The 6,065-nt window shown below is 48.7% G+C and overlaps 1 non-coding gene across 1 annotated transcript; it reads left to right on the top strand.

Annotated features, from left to right (window-relative positions):
* The first annotated feature begins 1,058 nt into the window (after nucleotides 1-1,058).
* On the top strand, nucleotides 1,059-1,131 carry Trnaa-ggc (transfer RNA alanine (anticodon GGC)). The gene has a single exon. It is a non-coding gene; the product is annotated as a tRNA-Ala (tRNA).
* The last annotated feature ends 4,934 nt before the right edge of the window (nucleotides 1,132-6,065 follow it).

Here is a 6,065-nt window from a genome sequence, read left to right on the forward strand (position 1 = left end):
AGAGTGCTCGCTTAGTATGCGAGAGGTACTGGGGTTAATACCCAGTGCCTTCAGAAATTTTAACACACCTACATGCGCACCTTGATATGCAAGTGGAATAATTCACAGCCAGCAGATGTGTCTAGGAAGATACAAGCGAATGATTAGCATCCACAATTGACAAGCGTGCTGTTATTAGTGCGTAGGAAGCACCCTCCTCCCACGCCTACACTTAATTTAGAAACAGTACAAGTGTTCCCGTAAGATTCTCAAGCCTATGTCGGAAAGATCTGCCTTGCGCCGAGTTCACGTAATTCCCACTACACATTCCTATTCTTTGCGTGCAGTCAGCTGCTACTGGTGTTGCTAGTTGTGACTGCTGATAACAGATGCCGTAGCAATCAATTCATGGAGTGAGTTGTATGTTTTGCGATAGTCTGTCTCTGACAAGCAAGCACAGGTGACATAGGTGCGAACACAGGAAGCTTGCAGACCCTCGCTGCCTGCAGACACAGAGCAGCCACACTAGGATGGCGGCCTAAGCCGTAGGCGAAATGTGCTCATTCGCTTTGGCGCGACGTCGAACTATAAATAATGCTGTCACTAGCGTGAGCGTCGTGGAAAGTCGGAAAAGTCGGCTGCGAGGGTGAGTGCCAAGTTTGGGGAACGTTTCGTAGTATGCGCAGTGCAATGGAGACGCGGAAACTTGTTGTGGCCCAGTGTTTTGCAGTTGGACGACAAGATTGGTACACAGTAGTAAAGAGCGAGGCACTGAGTTGGCATGAATAATGGAGTGCACAATGGGGCTTGAGATGTGTTTGTTACCTCAGGTGCTGTATGACTGTCGACAAGGAGTGAAGACAGAGCAATTTGTGACGGCTCTTTCAATTTAAGACGTTAAAAACAGACGGAATTTGCATTTGTAATACCAGAGCATCGAAACTACTTGGAACTTTTGTGTATATGAACGGGTCCGCGCCTTTGTACTCTGCTCCCTTCACCGCTACAAACCAACCAACCATCGTGTCCTTACGCATCTGAGTCGCAAAGAATGGGGAATAGCGCAGTTTGCTCGTGCATGGGGCGTAGCTCAGTTGGTAGAGCGTTCGTTTGGCATGTGAAAGGTCCAGGGTTCAAGCCGCGGCGCCTCAATTTTTTATGGTAAGTGTTGGTCGCGGCGAACCTAAAGGCACGCAAGATGTTGCAAAGCCAGCGTCACAGACTGATATGGTGTATACTGACGTAAGGAGAGCAAGATGTAAGTGTGGGGACCGGCTGTTATCGAGGTGTCATCGAGTGCAGATCTGTCTTAGGTATCGCGGCTTAACCTCATTGAAGTCTAGAGGGTGGACAACACGTTGGTCTTACTCAGAGCGGTGTCCGAATTCTATTTTCGACGTTATACGTGCCACTTTCATTGTGGCCAAGTACGATTCGATACAGAATGCACGAAACCTGAAAGACACCCTAACGGATACATAGAGAATAGTGTTTGTCTGCTGAATAATGGGAGTGCAAGGGTCTGTGTCGTCTATATGGCTGTATGTAGCACCATTAGTCTTCGGGGGGGGGGGGGGGGGGCGTAGCTCAGATGGTAGAGCGCTCGCTTAGTATGCGAGAGGTACGGGGGTTAATACCCAGTGCCTTCAGAAATTTTAACACACCTACATGCGCACCTTGATATGCAAGTGGGATAATTCATAGCCAGTAGATGTGTCTAGGAAGATACAAGCGAATGATTAGCATCCACAATTGACAAGCGTGCTGTTATTAGTGCGTAGGAAGCACCCTCCTCCCACGCCTACACTTAATTTAGAAACAGTACAAGTGTTCCCGTAAGATTCTCAAGCCTATGTCGGAAAGATCTGCCTTGCGCCGAGTTCACGTAAATCCCACTACACATTCCTATTCTTTGCGTGCAGTCAGCTGCTACTGGTGTTGCTAGTTGTGACTGCTGATAACAGATGCCGTAGCAATCAATTCATGGAGTGAGTTGTATGTTTTGCGATAGTCTGTCTCTGACAAGCAAGCACAGGTGACATAGGTGCGAACACAGGAAGCTTGCAGACCCTCGCTGCCTGCAGACACAGAGCAGCCACACTAGGATGGCGGCCTAAGCCGTAGGCGAAATGTGCTCATTCGCTTTGGCGCGACGTCGAACTATAAATAATGCTGTCACTAGCGTGAGCGTCGTGGAAATTCGGAAAAGTCGGCTGCGAGGGTGAGTGCAAAGTTTGGGGAACGTTTCGTAGTATGCGCAGTGCAATGGAGACGCGGAAAGTTGTTGTGGCCCAGTGTTTTGCAGTTGGACGACAAGATTGGTACACAGTAGTAAAGAGCGAGGCACTGAGTTGGCATGAATAATGGAGTGCACAATGGGGCTTGAGATGTGTTTGTTACCTCAGGTGCTGTATGATTGTCGACAAGGAGTGAAAACGGAGCAATTTGTGACTGCTCTTTCAATTTAAGACGTTAAAAAAAGACGGAATTTGCATTTGTAATACCAGAGCATCGAAACTACTTGGATCTTTTGTGTATATGAACGGGTCCGCGCCTTTGTACTCTGCTCCCTTCACCGCTGCAAACCAACCAACCATCGTGTCCGTGCGCATCTGAGACGCAAAGAATGGGGAATAGCGCAGTCTGGTCGAGCATGGGGCGTAGCTCAGTTGGTAGAGCGTTCACTTGGCATATGAAAGGTCCACGGTTCAAGCCGCGGCGCCTCCATTTTTTGTGGTCAGTTCATGGTAAGTGTTGGTCGCGGCGAACCTAAAGGCACGCAAGATGTTACAAAGCCAGCGTCACAGACTGATATGATGTATACTGACGTAAGGAGAGCAAGATGTAAGTGTGGGGACCGGCTGTTATCGAGGTGTCATCGAGTGCAGATCTGTCTTAGGTATCGCGGCTTAACCTCATTGAAGTCTAGAGGGTGGACAACACGTTGGTCTTACTCAGAGCGGTGTCCGAATTCTATTTTCGACGTTATACGTTCCACTTTCATTGTGGCCAACTACGATTCGATCCAGAATGCACGAAACCTGAAAGACACCCTAACGGATACATAGAGAGTAGTGTTTGTCTGCTGAATAATGGGAGTGCAAGGGTCTGTGTCGTCTATATGGCTGTATGTAACACCATTAGTCTTCGGGGGGGCGGGCGTAGCTCAGATGGTAGAGCGCTCGCTTAGTATGCGAGAGGTACTGGGATTAATACCCAGTGCCTTCAGAATTTTTAACACACCTACATGCGCACCTTGATATGCAAGTGGAATAATTCACAGCCAGCAGATGTGTCTAGGAAGATACAAGCGAATGATTAGCATCCACAATTGACAAGCGTGCTGTTATTAGTGTGCAGGAAGCACCCTCCTCCCACGCCTACACTTAATTTAGAAACAGTACAAGTGTTACCGTAAGATTCTCAAGTCTATGTCGGAAAGATCTGCCATGCGCCGAGTTCACGTAAATCCCACTACACATTCCTATTCTTTGCGTGCAGTCAGCTGCTACTGGTGTTGCTAGTTGTGACTGCTGATAACAGATGCCGTAGCAATCAATTCATGGAGTGAGTTGTATGTTTTGCGATAGTCTGTCTCTGACAAGCAAGCACAGGTGACGTAGGTGCGAACACAGGAAGCTTGCAGACCCTCGCTGCCTGCAGACACCGAGCAGCCACACTAGGAGGGCGGCCTAAGCCGTAGGCGAAATGTGCTCATTCGCTTTGGCGCGACGTCGAACTATAAATAATGCTGTCACTAGCGTGAGCGTCGTGGAAAGTCGGAAAAGTCGGCTGCGAGGGTGAGTGCCAAGTTTGGGGAACGTTTCGTAGTATGCGCATTGCAATGGAGACGCGGAAACTTATTGTGGCCCAGTGTTTTGCAGTTGGATGACAAGATTGGTACACAGTAGTAAAGAGCGAGGCACTGAGTTGGCATGAATAATGGAGTGCACAATGGGGCTCGAGATGTGTTTGTTACCTCAGGTGCTGTATGATTGTCGACAAGGAATGAAAACGAAGCAATTTGTGACGGCTCTTTCAATTTAAGACGTTAAAAACAGACGGAATTTGCATTTGTAATACCAGAGCATCGAAACTACTTGGAACTTTTGTTTATATGAACGGGTCCGCGCCTTTGTACTCTGCTCCCTTCACCGCTACAAACCAACCAACCATCGTGTCCGTGCGCATCTGAGTCGCAAAGAATGGGGACTAGCGCAGTTTCGTCGTGCATGGGGCGTAGCTCAGTTGATAGAGCGTTCGCTTGGCATGTGGAAGGTCCAGGGTTCAGGCCGCGGCGCCTCCATTTTTTGTAGTCAGTGCATGGTAAGTGTTGGTCGCGGCGAACCTAAAGGCACGCAAGATGTTGCAAAGCCAGCGTCACAGACTGATATGATGTATACTGACGTAAGGAGAGCAAGATGTAAGTGTGGGGACCGGCTGTTATCGAGGTGTCATCGAGTGCAGATCTGTCTTAGGTATCGCGGCTTAACCTCATTGAAGTCTAGAGGGTGGACAACACGTTGGTCTTACTCAGAGCGGTGTCCGAATTCTATTTTCGACGTTATACGTGCCACTTTCATTGTGGCCAACTACGATTCAATACAGAATGCACGAAACCTGAAAGACACCCTAACGGATACATAGAGAGTAGTGTTTGTCTGCTGAATAATGGGAGTGCAAGGGTCTGTGTCGTATATATGGCTGTATGTAGCACCATTAGTCTTCGGGGGGGCGGGCGTAGCTCAGGTGGTAGAGCGCACGCTTAGTATGCGCGAGGTACTGGGATCAATACCCAGTGCCTCCAGAATTTTTAACACACCTACATGCGCACCTTGCCATGCAAGAGGAATAATTCACAACCAGCAGATGTGTCTAGGAAGATACAAGCGAATGATTAGCATCCACAATTGACAAGCGTGCTGTTATTAGTGCGCAGGAAGCACCCTCCTCCCACGCCTACACTTAATTTAGAAACAGTACAAGTGTTCCCGTAAGATTCTCAAGCCTATGTCGGAAAGATCTGCCTTGCGCCGAGTTCACGTAAATCCCACTGCACATTCCTATTCTTTGCGTGCAGTCAGCTGCTACTGGTGTTGCTAGTTGTGACTGCTGATAACAGATGCCGTAGCAATCAATTCATGGAGTGAGTTGTATGTTTTGGGATAGTCTGTCTCTGACAAGCAAGCACAGGTGACATAGGTGCGAACACAGGAAGCTTGCAGACCCTCGCTGCCTGCAGACACCGAACAGCCACAGTAGGAGGGCGGCCTAAGCCGTAGGCGAAATGTGCTCATTCGCTTTGGCGCGACGTCGAACTATAAATAATGCTGTCACTAGCGTGAGCGTCGTGGAAAGTCGGAAAAGTCGGCTGCGAGGGTGAGTGCCAAGTTTGGGGAACGTTTCGTAGTATGCGCATTGCAATGGAGACGCGGAAACTTGTTGTGGCCCAGCTTTTTGCAGTTGGATGACAAGATTGGTACACAGTAGTAAAGAGCGAGGCACTGAGTTGGCATGAATAATGGAGTGCACAATGGGGCTCGAGATGTGTTTGTTACCTCAGGTGCTGTATGATTGTCGACAAGGAGTGAAAACGGAGCAATTTGTGACGGCTCTTTCAATTTAAGACGTTAAAAACAGACGGAATTTGCATTTGTAATACCAGAGCATCGAAACTACTTGGAACTTTTGTGTATATGAACGGGTCCGCGCCTTTGTACTCTGCTCCCTTCACCGCTACAAACCAACCAACCATAGTGTCCGTGCGCATCTGAGTCGCAAAGAATGGGGACTCTCGCAGTTTGGTCGTGCATGGGGTGTAGCTCAGTTGGTAGAGCGTTCGCTTGGCATGTGAAAGGTCCAGGGTTCAAGCCGCGGCGCCTCCATTTTTTGTGGTCAGTGCATGGTAACTGTTGGTCGCGGCGAACCTAAAGGCTCGCAAGATGTTGCAAAGCCATCGTCACAGACTGATATGATGTATACTGACGTAAGGAGAGCAAGATGTAAGTGTGGGGACCGGCTGTTATCGAGGTGTCATCGAGTGCAGATCTGTCTTAGGTATCGCGGCTTAACCTCATTGAAGTCTA

Source organism: Schistocerca gregaria, chromosome 10 (assembly GCF_023897955.1).
Source record: "Schistocerca gregaria isolate iqSchGreg1 chromosome 10, iqSchGreg1.2, whole genome shotgun sequence".
Classification (NCBI taxonomy): domain Eukaryota; kingdom Metazoa; phylum Arthropoda; class Insecta; order Orthoptera; family Acrididae; genus Schistocerca; species Schistocerca gregaria.